This window comes from Lutjanus erythropterus, chromosome 24, assembly GCF_056507025.1.
Source record: "Lutjanus erythropterus isolate fLutEry1 chromosome 24, fLutEry1.hap2, whole genome shotgun sequence".
NCBI lineage: Eukaryota > Metazoa > Chordata > Actinopteri > Lutjaniformes > Lutjanidae > Lutjanus > Lutjanus erythropterus.
Window position 1 is genome coordinate 16,023,164 of NC_139340.1, and position 17,052 is coordinate 16,040,215.

The following is a 17,052-nucleotide window of genomic DNA, read 5'->3' on the forward strand; positions in this document are numbered from 1 at the left end:
GGGTAACACCCTTAGGCTTGTGCTTTGTTTGGTAAGTAGCTCTGTTGTTGCACGGTGGTGTAAGTTTCTTAGTTATTTCATCTCCTCTGTTTTGCCTTTTTTGTTTTGAAGGAAGGAGAATGATTGTCTCTGTTGGGTTTATGCTGTACAGTGGTTTTTCTGGGTCAAGGCCGCTGTTACAGCCGAGACTATTGGCCAAAACTAAGAGCAAACCCGGCTGTGCCGCGTTAAATGTTGCTGTTACCTCCTCAGAGAAGGAGGTTTTAGTCTCTGCAGAACTAAAACAAGACATCAGAATAACGACTTGAGTAGGATTATGAAAATTTCCTTTGAAAAAGCCTGACAGCTGCACTTGAAATTTGCAAGACAAAAGGGAAAAGCAGAGCTTGTTAGAGTGATAGTGTTGATCACAAAGGGTGAAGAGTTGATTCCCTGAAAAGCTGCATACCTGAAGCTTTTGCTACCTGTTCAAATGAGCAAACGATTTAAAAATCAGAGGAAGCTGAAGTGTTATCTGACAAATTTGTGCTCACCAACAAGTCGCTCGCTCTATCCAACGACAACAACAGCAACATATGATTTATTTCTTTAATCACATATGATAAATAATTGATTTATCTCTTGCTGATTCAAATATCGAGCTGCATGTCCATGTCCACGTTCAAGAGGGGTCAGACGTCCAGATATTGAACCTGATCTGCACAGACAGACAGATGAAGACAATATAGACTGATCTGCACATCTGGCAGATGTCTGTCGTTTGCTGGATTGGAAGGTGAGGTGTCTGCATTCTGCAAGCCACTAAATCCTGCACACTGCTCCTTTAAAATGACTTATTCCATGTAAATCTAATATGATATAAACCAGCTCCTGCTGAAAAGTGCATTTCCTCGTTTTGCTTCCTCTTTAGATCTGTGGAAGCCCATTTGTGCCACTGAAAGAAAAAATTATGAGTTATATCTCATAATTATGAGCGTTGGGTTTCCATATTAGACCTGACGAACCCGGCGAGCATCTTATTTCCCTCTTCACACTCGGTGAGAGATGGGAGATGCAGTTTGGTGGTTCTGATGAACAGACCTGTGATGGTCGTGTTTAAAGCCGCTGCAGCGGCTCTGGGGTCGAGGATTTGGCAGAAGTTGCATTAAAGCATCTGAAGGTCAAACGCATCGACCTCACGACATTTGTAGCGAGCCAGTGGAGGACGTGAGGAGCTGGATTCACTCATCAAAGCCTCCGTCACTGGTGGTGGCGTCGACCCCCGCATCCACAAATCTGTGACTGAAGTGGGGGGCAACACAAGACTGTTTAGTGCTTAGTATTTTTAAGTGGCTTTGATAATGGCTAAATTGTGTTTACTTTTTGGCATTTGATGAGATAATCCTGTATTATTATGAACTGCCTTGAATATTCATGGATTTCCTTCTTTTAAAAAAGAGGCTTTAATAAATCTGAATTATTCAGAGGATTAAAGATTTCTATTTTGGATGAAATCCATGAGTTTTCAAAAACCATTCCTCTCACCTCCACAACCAGTTGCTTGTTTTCCCAAGAGTTTATTCAGTTTATATCATGGCAGGCCATTTCCACCAATGTGATAAAAAAAAAAAAAAGATCTTATAAGTCATTATAATGAGAAAATACTGATGTATTATCTCAATATGGCTTGATATTAGTATTTCAAAATATTGAGGTAGTATATCAAAATAATGACTCCATATTTCTAAATGATGTCTAAGTATCTCAGAATAATGAGTTATTATCAAAATAATAAAGTATATAAAATATCGAAGTATTCCTTTTGGAAATGTTTCTCATTATTATGAGAAAGTTTCACATTCAAATGAGTTATTTGGTCGCATTTTATGTTATTGTGTACAAATAAGATGTAACAAAATATGCTTTGTATTAAACCAGACAAACTAGAAATAAGTTGTTTTTTATTGATCAGTAAATAAATGCAGTTATACCTTACGCCTAAAGGTACACTAGTAAGATATAACAGGACATACTTTGTTTCATATGGGACGAAAAATAGAAATAATGATCTTTATTTATCAGTATTTTACCCTTAATTAGACCCTTTTACTTAAGTGAAATTACATATCTGATACTTACCCATTTAAAAACATATGTGAACCGGTACATATGTTAAGTCCAGTCAGGGTCTAACAGTGGGAAATAATTCACTTTATATACACAGTATGTAATAAAATAGAGCCACAGGTGAGCTCGTGATGAGGGGCTGCCCCTGGTGGTCAAAGCGAGTATTGCAAGACGATTTTAGAGAGGTGTTACTGTGGATGTAACAGGTTTCACAGAGAAATGAAAGTAAATAGAATATTTAGCTCATAAGACCAAATCCATATATTTATATTTCAGCTGTGCGAGGTGTGTGTGTGTGTGTGTGTGTGTGTGTGTTGCATACAGGAGAAAGGTGCTGCTGCTGCCAGTGTTTCAGTCCATTGTGCCTGAAGTGTGCAGATAGTTTAGTTTGGGGGATCTGTCTCCTCTAACAATACCTCTCTTCCTCAGCCTATCTGCCTCTGTATCTGTGACAGACTCGCCCACACACTGACGGCACCGGGGCGTCAATCTGCTCGGTTTCTCTCGCCTGTGTTATCTCACACACACATACACACACTCACTAGCTCTCTCTTCTTTGTCTTTTTCTACCACCTCTCACTCACCTCCTAGCATCAGAGCCCCCCCCTCCCTCCTTCTCCTCTCATCCGCCTCTCTATCTAGAGGACTGCGGTGAGGGTGCAGTTCGGCAGCAGTGGAGGAAGCCCCCCTTTTGTGTTTGTCGAGAGCAGATTCGCGGGAGATTTGATCCCCTCTGCTGTTCTCTTTACCGCAGGACAAAGGTGGCTGGACTGCTCTCAGCGGGCCGCCGGAATCGGACACTTCAAGCTCAGGCTCAGAGATACGATGTCAAGCTCGGGGAAGTCCTTTCCGAGTGAAAAGCGCTTTCAAACACAAGCTGGAGGTCGTCGACCCCGTGTGCTGAGAGGTTGCTCTCCCCTTTAAAGGCTCTGGGTTACATTCATACGTTCTCGCAGCAGACAGATAGAGCAAAACAGACAGAAAGTGTTCATAGAAACAAGCACAAGACAAGTGTCGATGTGATATAAACTTTCTTTGATCGTGAATCCTGACATTTCTCTATGATCCCGTGGTTTACACTGCAGACTGGAGTCTAGTAAATGGATCTGAGTTATACGTGAGGCCTTAGAAGAAGCTACAGTGATAAAATAAGTTTGTTGTGTTACTGGTCTTAGTCTGTCCGTCCATTTTCTTCAGCTTGTCAGCAGTTGGGTAGCGGTGACAGCAGGCTGAGCGTGACATCACTCTCCTCAGCAACTTCTCCATCTCAGCTGGCTCCTTTTGACATGAAGGGAGAACTTCTATGAAATGTCAAGTTGACCTATAAAAGAAAAGTAAATTATCTCAACAAAAGATTATAGTTTGATAAAACTTTGTTTAGTTTATTTCAGAACTTAAGAGTTTGAGTTTGATTCATAACTCAAAACCAAGTGAAGGCAGTTTTGTTGAAATTATGACTTTTCTCTCTCTCTCTTTCTTCTTTTTTTTTCAGTGGCCCGGCCGTGATCCCTGCGCAGGAAGTCTGTCAGTCGAGTGCGCCTTAACTCAGCAGAAAATCTGTAGGTGGTCCATTCACTCACGTACCTCAGTGCTGAAACAGGTTGAAAACTTCATGAATGGAGGATTCCTCCTTCCCCTGCAGGCAGCCATCAGCGTGTGGGCCAGAGGAAGAGTCTAAACCGAGAACTTGGCGCTCGTCTTTTCCAGGAAATTCCGTATGTGATTTTGACTGTGGGTTGGTTCTGGCAGATGAAGCTCGTCTCCTCAAAATATACATACTTGCCAGCTCGTATCGGCTATAGGAACAGCCTGTCTGTACACTCGGTCGCCTGCTGGTGGACTCAAGGCGGAGTGAGGGGGGCAATCACCCCCCATGGTGCCCCCGTGTTCGCAAAAACGACGCACATGTGCCCTCATGGATGCCCCTATGGTAGATAAAATCTTCTAGGACACCTTTCTAGTGGGGAAATCGTGACAAAATACCCTTTGTGTGCCCTTCTAGTGGACATATTGTGGTAAAGTGCCCTCTCAAGTGCCCTTCAAGTTGAGTAAATGCGGTTCAGTGCCCTCCAAAGCACCCTTCCAGTGGACAGAATGTGGCAAAGTGCAAAACTACGTACCTCTGGTGCCTTTTATGTCTTTTTTTTTTGCCCCTGCCCCTCAGACATCCTGAGAGCGCCGCTGTGGACTCCGGTCTACCACACAATAGATCATGGCTGATTTGTGAGTATTAAAAGGCGGCAAAGGTCATCTGCCAGTGAGCCTGTGGTAAGAAGTGAATTCACAAAACCCAATCCTTCAGTGAATACTACATTCAGCAGAACCCAAAGCTTTATTGATCGCCTTGAGTACTAATGAGATTGGACATAGCATTCCTAACACCACTGATATTCTTTGCTCACTAAATCAAGGGATTAGATTGGCGCACACATCCGTCTTATCCCTGCCTGTTCCCGTCCACATGTGTCAGGCGGCTTCACGCGAACAAAGGAGCATAAATGAGAATGAAAGAAAAGGTGGGATTGAATAAAAGAAAAGACTCCACCTGACCTAAAGGTCTTACGGGGCTCCAGCTGAGTCTGTACGCCGAGGTAGGGACGCCCACAAAAAGGGGGAAAAGAGATGAGGGTTGTGATGGGCAGGCCATCACATCCAGCGGGAGACAAAAGAGCCGGGCGACAAGCAGCCGATGGACAGAAGGTCCATTTCCAGTCGCACAAAAGAGCCGGGGAGATGAAGCAGATTAGCAGCTCTTTATGCCCATTGTGAAGCCTCTAAATGATAAGATTTACCCCTTTTTTCCATCCCAGCCTGTGTCCCACATGTGTGTGGGTGTGCGCTCACACAAGACATCACAAGCTCTTTCACTTCTGTTTCCTATGCACACACTCCACCGGGATCCATTTTCCTTCTTTCACACGCAGGTACACACACGTTTTTTTTTTGTTTTTTTTTTTTATTCTGAAGAGTCTTTTATTCATCCTCAGAGGAAGGACAGACGCGACAGCTGGCTTTTGAGTCACTTCCCGTCTTTGTGCTAAACCCTGAATTTACAGTTTGATGGGAAAGCTCTTCACTTAAACCCCCTCATCACTGAGAGATGATGTGCTTTTTATGTTTCTTTGACTTGAAAATTACTCTTTTCAGCAGAGGAGGCACGCTCGGGTTATGTTGCTGTAGTCATTAATCACTCATTCACTAAAGCAGTAAAATTACAAACCGTTGGTGATTAATAATATGCCATTATATTGCATTGTTGTGCTCCATATCCAGGAGTATTTTTTCTCACCACCTGTGTGTGTTCTCCTGGGGGATTTTATTAACTATTGTTCACACATGAGCCTGATGTGTACAGTTGTTTCCTCTGATTATATCTTGGTATTTACTGCCATCTACTGATCATCTTGCAGCATTGCAAGCTCTCATTTTCCCTTTTGTGTGCAATCCTGTATACAAGTACTTAAGTTTGAGGTACTTGTACCTGATTATTTCCATTTTATGTTACTTTACAGTCATTTTAAAGTGAGTAAAACTGTTCATTTTGTTCCACTGACACATATATTTACTTCTCAGATTAAAATTGTAATCCAAAACCTATAATCAGAGCATTTTACCAATTAAACTCTTCCGAATCAACGAAAATCAAACCTTTATGGCCGCATTCATCAGTGTTTCCATGGATACAGACAATTAACTTTTTTAAAACTAATTTTCTGTTCTATCGGGGTGAACAGAATATAATGTCATTGATTTAATATATTAAGGTTAGTTTACCTCCTCTTTGGTGAGTGTGAGAAGAGATTTCTGCCATTTTCTGCCATTTTGAAGTTTTTTCCAAATCTATTTTTTGCTACACCAAAAGAAAAAAAGATCAACTTTAAAAAAAATGTTCACAGAAAAACAGTCTCCCTGGCTCTCCTTAAGAAATGAATTCAGTATGAATGGGCCTAAAATTGATTGTAGACGTGACCTTTCACTTTATTTGTGTACATATATTTCTCTTTATGAAATGTGGACTTTAAACTCACCTTCATGTCCAACTTTTTGGAAGGAACTGATGATTATATGTGAAATGAAAACCAACAAGACAAAAAGATGATTAAATGACCTTTATTTATTCTGAAGAAACTGAATTAACCTTTCAGGACCTACAGATAAAATACAAATATGCATATCCATGTATACCTTGACATAATATTATATGCACATAGATACAGGCGTACACCTGCACCCACAATTAAATCCAGCAGAAACATGGGCATAAACAGGCTTCTCAGGTACACCAGAGCTCACCTCTGATTCATTGGCTTAGGAAGTTAGGTCCCCGCTTTTTAAGTTCTGAGGAACCAGGAATTAATTCATCTAAAATTCAATTTAAATTAAACTTGAAAGCCCTAATTACTACATTTATGTTTTAAAAAAGACATAGATATATGCATGATGAAACGATTCTCGAAGATCATACAATTTCCTCCACTTCCTTTAGAAAACTTTTCATATTTTGATGCGACTGTCAACCTGCTGGCAGAGACGGAAGTGGGGGACTCTTATTTTGAAGGCGGCACAGTCAAAACTATTTTTATGAAGTTGTATTTTGATTTATTGCTTGTATATCACTTCTGCAGCGAAAACCAAATATGATTTAATCATTTCTGTCATTCTCAAGTTCAGTCAAAAAATTAAACGGCGAAAGAGTTCCCTGGCACCCAGACACCCCCTCCCTCCCTCCCTCCCCGGGGGGGGGGGTCGTGTTGCTCGGGGGGCGCAGCGTCGCTCGGTGTCGGCGAAGTGATCAGAGGAAACATCCGAAAATGTTGAAAATTCACCGGATAAAACCTGTTTAATGAAGACGTGTGGAGTACGAGAGGGGAAATGAGACCAAAAGGACGGAAACAACAACAAAAACGGATGTTTTGAGGTAAGTCGGAAGCTGAAACACAAACATAAACACAAACAGTGTCGCTGCGTCCGCTGCTAGGTGGCTAACAGCTAAGCTAACAACACCTGTGTGCACATTCAGTTTGAGGCGGATAAACAAACCGCACGGCGGTCATTCCACCCGAATAAATGAAGGAAAGTTAACATTTAAAATGAAGGGGAACTTGTGAGATTATTGTGTGAAATCACATGTCGTTTTATAACGTTTCGCGGAAGCAAACATCGAACGATCGCGCCTAGAAGAGAACCCCTGAACCGCGACAAATCTCGCGAGAGTGACCGACAAACCATACATTTCCCTAAGGTTAACTAAGTATATTAAACCATAGACCCGGACGTTTTTTTTTTCTTTTTTAACACAGCGTTGTCGCCTTATAAAACCATAATACGAAACATAATTCGTTTATAGAACGTGCTCAATAAAGAAGCGACATATGCAAATCTCGCGAGAATTACGCAAATGAAGGATTTCCGAAAAAGGCGGATGATAAACACCAGTAAAAACAATATCCCTATAGTATCTCTATATAGTAAGTCATAATTATGGGTTTAAATCATAATAACGTATCGTTGCTTATGACGTTTCTTGATTATTTGGGCCTTTATCTCAGAATTTATGTAAGATTTATTTTATAATAATATATATGAATAAATATAAATATACTACAACTATTTTGTATTTTTTACTTTACTTCTTATTTTTTAAGCACACATTTTTCAAATACTTAGATTACTTCAGATTAAAAATATTACTTTTAGGTTTTTCCTATGAAAAAATATATGCAGAAATATTTAAAAAACAGACGTGGTTAACAAGGTCTCTTCTGAAACATTAGAAAAACTGGAACGCATTGGAATGAAAGATAATTGATGAGTACAAATATCCAGTTTTTATTGTATATATATACTGAGGTTGGTTTCAATGTGTACAACTCTGAATTCTGCTGACTTCATTTATTTTCTCTTTCATTGTAAATGCTTCCAGGTGGACCGCTCTGCTCTTCACACTGTCTGAGGGAAACTATGGACCAGTCTTCAGGTTAGTCCACTTTCTACTCTTCATTCTCATTATACATACAAGTGGAAATACAGCGGTACAACGGCCCCCACTTCTGACAAGCACACTTGCTCAGCAGCCTGAAAGCTCAGCAATGTACTGCTGTGAACAGAGTCAGCAATCAAACGGATTTTCAAATCTTCTTCTCCACATCAAAAAAACTTTGTTTGGTACAGACCCCAACAAATACCACATCATCATGATTATAAAAGGTTTATTTACAGGTTTTAAAGCAGTGCTAACTGAGGGGTCAAAGGTCACACACATTGAATGTCACCTCTTACATGCAGACATTTCTCTCAGTTCTCTAAATCTCTTTTTTCACTCAGTTTGCAAGATGTCATATGATTAGTGGAAATGATGAGTTTCGCATCACAATTTTCATGTTCACTGAAAAAAAAAAGTGATGATATGATATTTATTGAGGTCTGAACCAAACAAACATGTTTTCTTTGACCTGGAGAAGATTTTTACATCAGATCTGACATCAATTCATTCAATTATTTTAAAAGGAAATTTTGCACTTGGACACAAAAGTCTGTCTGCTGTGTCACTGACCCTGATAGAAATACAGGGCTGCAAGTAACTCATTACAAATACTCTAATTACTCTAATTAACTCCTTTTTGGCCTACTTGTACTTTTATCAGTACATTTTCAAGTCTGTACTTTTACTCACACTTAAGTATGCATTACAACATGTAATCTACTTAGTTACTTTTAAAATCTTTCTGAGTACTGAGTTTGATTTCACTTCATGTCCAAACCTTTCATCTGAATTTTAGGAGCCAATCAGGTGATCAACCTTTACAAATAACTAACACTCTGAGAAGTTTTTATGACAAATACTGTACTTTTACTGTATTTAAACATATATGTAACACCAGTACTTTTACTTGTAATTGAGTCATATTTTAGCAGTGTAACAGTACTTGTACTTGAGTACAGACTCTCACTACACTAGGAAACACACTGACTCTGGATCAGTCGCTCACACAACCACACTTCAAATTACCTGACTTTTATTTATCTCACACTTGCAGATACGCAGCCTCCATGGAGCGCATTTTGGAGGACGACCCAGTGAGACCACGTCTTCACTCTGGTGAGATATTTATTCTCAGTATGACCCACTGCTGCACACAAAATGCTTTCAATTCAGACGCCTCTTTCTTAAAGGAGCAATCTGTAAAATATAGCCACAATTTAAAATTAAACCATGCATCAAATCCACAAACATTATCGGCTTTATCACCTTTGTTTTTACAATATTCAATAACCACATTTACTTCAAGTCAGCAGTCGGCAGTGACTCTGAGGACAACACGTGGACATATTTTACATTCTCATCCTTTAAACTTGTCATATGTGAAAAGTTTACACAATTTACACTCAAGCCAAACCTTCTGTTAACTAAAAGTCTTGCTTAAAGGGACAGTTCACCCCCTAAATCAAAAATACATTTCTTACACTGGCATGTAGTGCTTTTTATCCATCTACAGTCTTTTGCTGTAACTTGCAGAGTTTTGGGGATACCGCTCCTAGCAATTTCTGCCTTCTCTTCAGTTTAATGGGACTAAATGATACTTAGCTTTCAGCGCTCAAAGCACCAAAAAATACATTTCAGCATTTCAAAAACAAAATAATAATTCACACACCTTGTTGTGAGCACTTTCATCTAACAACTACTCTTTTATAGTAGTAACTGCCTCCTGATTTTTGGAGAGAAACACTGCTTTTTCTTTTTTAGAATCTACTTTTTGGTGCTTTAAGGACCACAGTCCCAGTGACATTTAGTCCCATTATGTTGGACAGAAGGCAGACGTCTCTACGGCTCGTATCTCTCGCCAAAAATATTTACATGGATAAACAGCACTACGGACCAGAGGGAAGAAATGTGTTTTTGACTGTGGGTGAACTGGCCCTTTAACACTTGCTTTTCACTCCTCTTTTCTATTTTTCAGGCAGACGCCCCCTAGTGGTCCAGTGTCAGAGAACATGTCCATGCAGCAGCTTCTTACATCTTGTCACATCTTATTAAATCGTCTTACATCTTATTAAATCTTCTTACATCTTAGTTAATCTTCTCAGTGACTCTGTCCTCTGTTGTCGTCTCTCGTCTGGCAGGAATGCACCACTGGGGTGACTTGGAGAATCAAAAATTTTCAAAATTTCAAGCTTGCAATAAAGAACAAATAAGTAAAACCCCCCATTTGTATCTCTGTGGAAACGCAGGAGGAGACACTGTCCCCTCCTGCCGACCCGCACCGCCCTCCGCGCCAGGATCCAAATGGACACCACGGGGGTTCGAACCAGGCAGAGAACTGCCTGCTGGCTCCGTAGCCACAATGAACCTCCACAACGCCACCTGAATCCCTTTGCACTTACACCTTTTCTCCGGGCGCTTTTATCTTTTCACTTTGGCTGTTGGACTTCAAAATTCAGTGAGGGAGATAAGGATCGAACACACGACCTCCAACTCCAAAACCGCCTTCTTACGACCTGAGCTATCGTCTCAGGTGATGAAGTCCTCCTCCTCAGTGGTTTTCACTTTTTTTTTTGGAACTTTGGTCTTTAAAAGTCACTGAGCCTTGTGAGGATCGAACCCACAACCTCCAACTCCCAAACCGCCTTCTTACGACCTGAGCCATCGTCTCAGGTGATGAACTTCTCCTCCTCAGAAGTTTTCACTTTCTTCTATGGACTTTGCTCTTCAAAAGTCAATGAGTCTTGTGAGGATCGAACCCGCAACCTTCAGCTCCCAAACCGTCCTCTTAAAACGTGAGATATCCAAACGGACAGAGCGGCGCCGCTTCTCACGGGTCTTCACTCTTTTCTGTGGACCGCATCCTTCCAAAGTCACCGTGGGCAACAAGAATTGAACCCACGATCTTCCGTTCTCAAGCCGTCCTCTTACCACCCAAGCTATCGGAGAACACACTCACACCTCGCTTGGTGTCTAATAGGAGTCTGGACGACCACGTTGCTTTGACTTGAAAATCTAACAGTTGTGTTTTCCTTTCAAACAGAGACACGCCGCCTTTCAGACTGAGCTCACACCTCGACTTTCAATTGTACTTATATTTCTGGGTCAAAATACTCAAAAGAAAACTTCAGAAAAAAGAAAAAGAAAGTCTCAGAGCAGGTCAGCTTGGATTTGATCCCCCAACCTCGCGTATCCGTTATCAGCCGCTTATCTTGTTGAGCTATTCCTGCTGACAAATTTTTTTTTTTTCTTCAATATTGCCAACAGTGGTGTTCGTACCTGTGGTCACGAGTTTGAGCTGTTTGGAAACCAAGTGTTGGTGTCTCTACAGACAGGTCCTCCCATCCTCAGCAGGAAGTGTTTTAGCATGAGGCAGAATGTGGAATTGAACCATCAACCTTTGGACAACAGACAATGGAGACTAACCCCCAGACTAATGCAGTACTAATGAATAATAATAATTTGTTCTGTGTGATATTTGTGGACTAAAAGTAGAAAAAAGTGAAGAAATTCTTTTGTTTTTTGTTTGTAAAAGATCTCCCTGAAGTGTCGAACCCCCCCCCCCCCCCCCCCCCTGTTCTTTTAACCACTTCCTGTAGTCCAAGTCCCGCCCCCTCCTCTATAAATCCAATTGGAACCTTTCACTTCCTGTTTGACACTCCGCTCTTCCACCTGGAGTCGACAACAAGTGGAGCACATGGAGCCAGGTCAGTGTGTCTTTTGATCATTTGATTTACCTCCAGAAACGGTTATTTAAAAACACAAAACCAGTATTTGTTTGATTTTCATGTTAAAATACAAGAATTAAAGGCGCATTAAGATTCTGAAGGAAGACGGTTGATTGTTGAGTCAAACAATCAACGAGCTTTGACCGGAAGTGATCACTGAAATACAAGGTGTTTTTGTTTGTCGTGGTCGAACAGGAATGAGCACAATTTTAAAGAATGGTTTGATTTTCATTTTCTATCATAGTATCACCAAAAAAAAGAGACACATTTGATGCTCTTGTCTTCTTGTGTTGTTAAATTATGGAAAACTGTAACTGTCAAAAAATTTTAATTTAATTTAGTTAATTCATTTAGTTTAGGTTAAATTATTGAATAAATAAATTAACAGCTGAACTGGGTGTTTATGGAAGACTAACTGCCAAAATCAAAAATAAATTAAGTGACTTTAAATAAAAAAAAAGGCTTAATTAAGTTCAAAATATGATAAATATAATGAGAAAAATAATCAATTCAGTTAATTAAATTACGTTAATGAATTTAATTTAAATTAAGTTCCATTAGTTGATAAATAGACTAAATCTTCTTTCATGATTTGCAGTTTTATAAGGTTTTATCAGTAATATTTACAGAAGAAAAGCAAAAATAAATTAATAAATTAAAAACAGGCAGGTAACTGAAGAGACATTGATACAGGAAAGATCATTAATGACAATAAAATTGTATAATAGTGTATTAAACCTTCAGATTTTTGTCACAGGGTTAGGGTTACCTGTATTTATTTTAATGTTTAATGAACATTAAAATGTAGACATCCAAAATGAAATGTAAAAAAGATAAGACAGAAATAAATGACTTTGGGGAAAAAATAAATGGGGGGAAATACAAAAAGGAATTACATTTTAAAAAGTCAATAAATAAAATGAAACTTTAAAGGGGAAGATAAATAAATAGGAGAATGAATACAAATGTAATACAGAAGCTGATTAAAATAATCAATTTATGCCACATTTCATCAGTTCATGCGTAAATTTATTTTTAATATTTTTGGTGCATTTAATGGCATATTAATTTCTTTATGGTGGACTCCTCCATAGTTATGGATCATAACTGACAAAAATGGGTAATAATTTAACCTGATTTAACCTAATTATTAAGTCATTGAACTTCATTTTAATTCAATTCATGAACATAATTTAATTAACTTTTTTTTTAACTTTTTAATTTAACTTAGTCTATTTAAGTGATTTAACTTCATTAAATACTTTAATTATAACTTAAAACTTAAATAACTTAATTACTTTATTATTTAAGTCATAAATACAGAAGCAAACTAAAACATAAATATCAATTTATGTCACATTTTAAAAAATAGTTCATGTCTAAATTTATTTGTAGTATTTTTGTTGCACTGAATGGCATATTAATATATTTATTTAGATTTATTTATTTTCCTCCATATGTCCCCAGTTTGGCAGTTAAAGTTAAATTACTTAATAAATAAAAATTACAGTCAGACCCACTTTTGACAGTTAAAGTCCTCCATAATTTACAGGACAGGAGGACTGAATGTTCCAGTGTTGTTTTAGCTAAAATCTTCTCTGTGACTTCAGACATATTTATTATAATAAACAGAAAATGATCAAACCATTTTTTTTTACATTTGACAAAGAAAAACAGTTTGTATTTCAGTTTTAAAGTTGGAAGCTGTGGAGAAAATAACTGATCGCTGAATCACTTAATGCGCTTTTAATTTTTGTATTTTAAAATGAAAATGAAATAACTGCTTGTTTTTTTGTTTTTAAATATCTGTTTCTGAAAGGTAAATCAAATGATCAAAAGATGCACTGACTTGGCTCCATGTGTTCCACTTGTTGTCGGCTCCAGGTGGAAGAGCGGAGGACACTGAACGAACATAAAGGGGATGCACTAGAGGGACACGTGTAATTAAAAAACGCAGCGTAAAATTTCCCATAACCCCCTGCTGGTATCTCTCCAGAGGTTCGGGAGGAGACACGGTCTCCCCCCAGCCCCTCTGCAGTGGGGCTTGTGCTCCAGGAACTGGCACCGTGTCAGAATCGAACCAGGCACTACCGGCTCTAGCACGCCCAACCGACGCTAACGACCCCTCTCCGCCACCAGCATCCCTTCACACTGAGAGTAGTTCTCCGGGCGCTTTTATTTCTTTACTCTGGGGCGTTAGAGTTCAAAATTCACCGAGGACGATAAGGATCGAACACACGACCTCTAAGTCCCAATCCGTCTTCTTCCAGCTTGAGCTATTGGATCAGACACTACTGTTTGCTTTCTCGGAGGTTTTCACTTTCATCTTTGGACCACAAACTTCAAAAGTCACCGCGTCTCATGAGGATTGAACCCACAACCTCGGAATGACAAGTCAATCCTCTATCATCCTGAGCTACTCAGTCAGACGGTTGAGGTGTCTTTCTCGGAGGGTTTGAGTCTTCCTCTGGGTGTTGCACTTCAAAACTCAAAGCACTGGTTGAGGATTGAACTCACAACCTCAAAAGTCCTGGACTGTTCCTTTACTCCTTGAGCTATTGTGCTGAACACACCTGAGCTTCATTTTTCAAGCATTTCACTCTTTTCTTAAGCTGTCAGACTTCAAAATTCATCGAGCCTTATAGGGATTGAACCCCTAACTTCAGCTCCATGAAGCAGCGCTTTAACCTCCTACGCCAGCAGTCAGACAGCTTCAGGTTCTTCCTCAGAGGTTGTGAGTCTTCCTCTGGCTGCTGGGCTTCAAAACTAATCGTTATGTTTGATGATTTAACCCATGGCCTCAAAACATCTAAACAGGTGTCTTACTCCTTGAACCATCCCACCAAAATATCATTTTTCAAGCCTTTTCTTTAGATGTTGTGATCAACTTCAAAATTAAGTTCCTGTAAGAATTGAACTCACAACCTCAGACACACCAAGCGGGTGTCTATCTTTCTGAGCTACATCATCTGATGGGTGTGGCCTCTTTCTGAGAGACTTTGACTATTCTTCTGGCTGCTGGGCTTCAAAACTAATTGTTTTGCTTGACGATTGAACCCACGGTCTCAAAACATCTAAATTGGTGTCTTACTCCTTGAACCAACCCACCAAAATAACATTTTTCAAGCCTTTTCTTTAAATGTTGTGATCAACTTCAAAATTAAATTCCTGTAAGAATTGAACTCACAACCTCAAAAGTTCTGGACTGTTCCTTTACTCCTTGAGCTATTGTGCTGAACACACCTGAGCTTCATTTTTCAAGCATTTCACTCTTTTCTTAAGCTGTCAGACTTCAAAATTCATTGAGTCTTATAAGGATTGAACCAGCAACCCCAGATCTGTAAAGCAGCGCTTTAACCTCCTAAGCCAGCAGTCAGACAGCTTCAGGTTCTTCCTCAGAGGGTTTGAGTCTTCCTCTGGCTGCTGGGCTTCAAAACTAATCATTCTGTTTGACGATTGAACCCATGGTCTCAAAGCATCTAAACAGGTGTCTTACTCCTTGAACCATCCCACCAAAATATCATTTTTCAAGCCTTTTCTTTAGATGTTGTGATCAACGTCAAAATTAAGTTCCTATAAGAATTGAACTCACAACCTCAGACACACCAACCAGGTGTCTATCCTCCTGAGCTACATCATCTGATGGGTGTGGCCTGTTTCTGAGGGACTTTGAGTCTTCTTCTGGCTGCTGGGCTTCAAAACTAATTGTTTTGCTTGACGATTGAACCCACGGTCTCAAAACATCTAAACAGGTGTCTTACTCCTTGAGTCATAACACCAAAATAACATTTTTCAAGCCTTTTCTTTAGATGTTGTGATCAACTTCAAAATTAAGTTCCTATAAGAATTGAACCCCTAACTTCAGCTCCATGAAGCAGCCCTTTAACCTCCTACGCCAGCAGTCAGACAGCTTCAGGTTCTTCCTCAGAGGGTTTGAGTCTTCCTCTGGCTGCTGGGCTTCAAAACTAATTGTTTTGCTTGACGATTGAACCCACGGTCTCAAAACATCTAAACAGGTGTCTTACTCCTTGAGTCATAACACCAAAATAACATTTTTCAAGCCTTTTCTTTAGATGTTGTGATCAACTTCAAAATCAAGTTCCTGTAAGAATTGAACTCACAGCCTCAGACACACCAAGCAGGTGTCTATCTTTCTGAGCTACATCATCAGATGGGTGTGGCCTCTTTCTGAGGGACTTTGAGTCTTCCTCAGGTTGTTGCACTTCTGAACTCATGACACATGTTGAGGATCAAACCCAAAACCTTCTTAACTGTGTACTTGTTCCTTGAGCCGTTCAGTCTGACATGTTCAAGAGCTTTTGGGCTGTTTTGCTTTCTAATGTTTGTAATGAGGCTTGAATCCACAACCTCATAAGTGTCCAGCAATCATCTGTCATGTTGAGCTACAGAGTTTCTGTGTCTGCTTCTGAGGTTTCAGGTCCACCTCTGGGTGTTGCACTTCAAAAATGATCACATTGCTCGAGGCTCAAACACACAACCTCCAATCTTCTCAAGACTTTTTTTTTTTACTCCTTGAACTGTTTAGTGCAATCAGGACCTGAGAGCATCAACAACATCAGGACAGTCACAAGTTTGGCTGATACAACCTTTCATGGTCCAGTATCTTGTTGTAACTTTTCCTTTACTTGCACTAATGGTACAATTCGTTTTAGCCTGATCAAAACTTAATATTCACTCACAAAAACCCAAACATAACCTGACAAATGATTAAATGATTAATGCTTTTTTGCTAAATCTAAATGTAAAAGCCTGCTAGAGATGTCATTTGTGATTCAGTCCTTGTTGAGGCACAACAGGGTTCAATCTGCAGGCAAGAAGGTGCTTTTTGAAGACCCACACCCAGAAGAAACAGTCAAGAGCCCCGAGAGAGGAAGTCTAAAGGTTTGATTAAATAGCTCTGCCTGTTAAATACCTGCTTGTCAGTTTTTTGGTTTTGGAAACTTATATTATTATTATTATTTGGGCTTTTTGCCTAACAGCCCCAAAACTTAGCAAGTCTGACGTATAAAGAAAATAATCAAAAGCTTGAAAGATTATTGCGTATTGGACTAAACAGTTCAAGGAGTAAAAAAAAAAGAGTCTTCAGAAGATTGGAGGTTGTGTGTTTGAGCCTCGAGCAATGTGATCATTTTTGAAGTGCAACACCCAGAGGTGGACCTGAAACCTCAGAAGCAGACACAGAAACTCTGTAGCTCAACATGACAGATGATTGCTGGA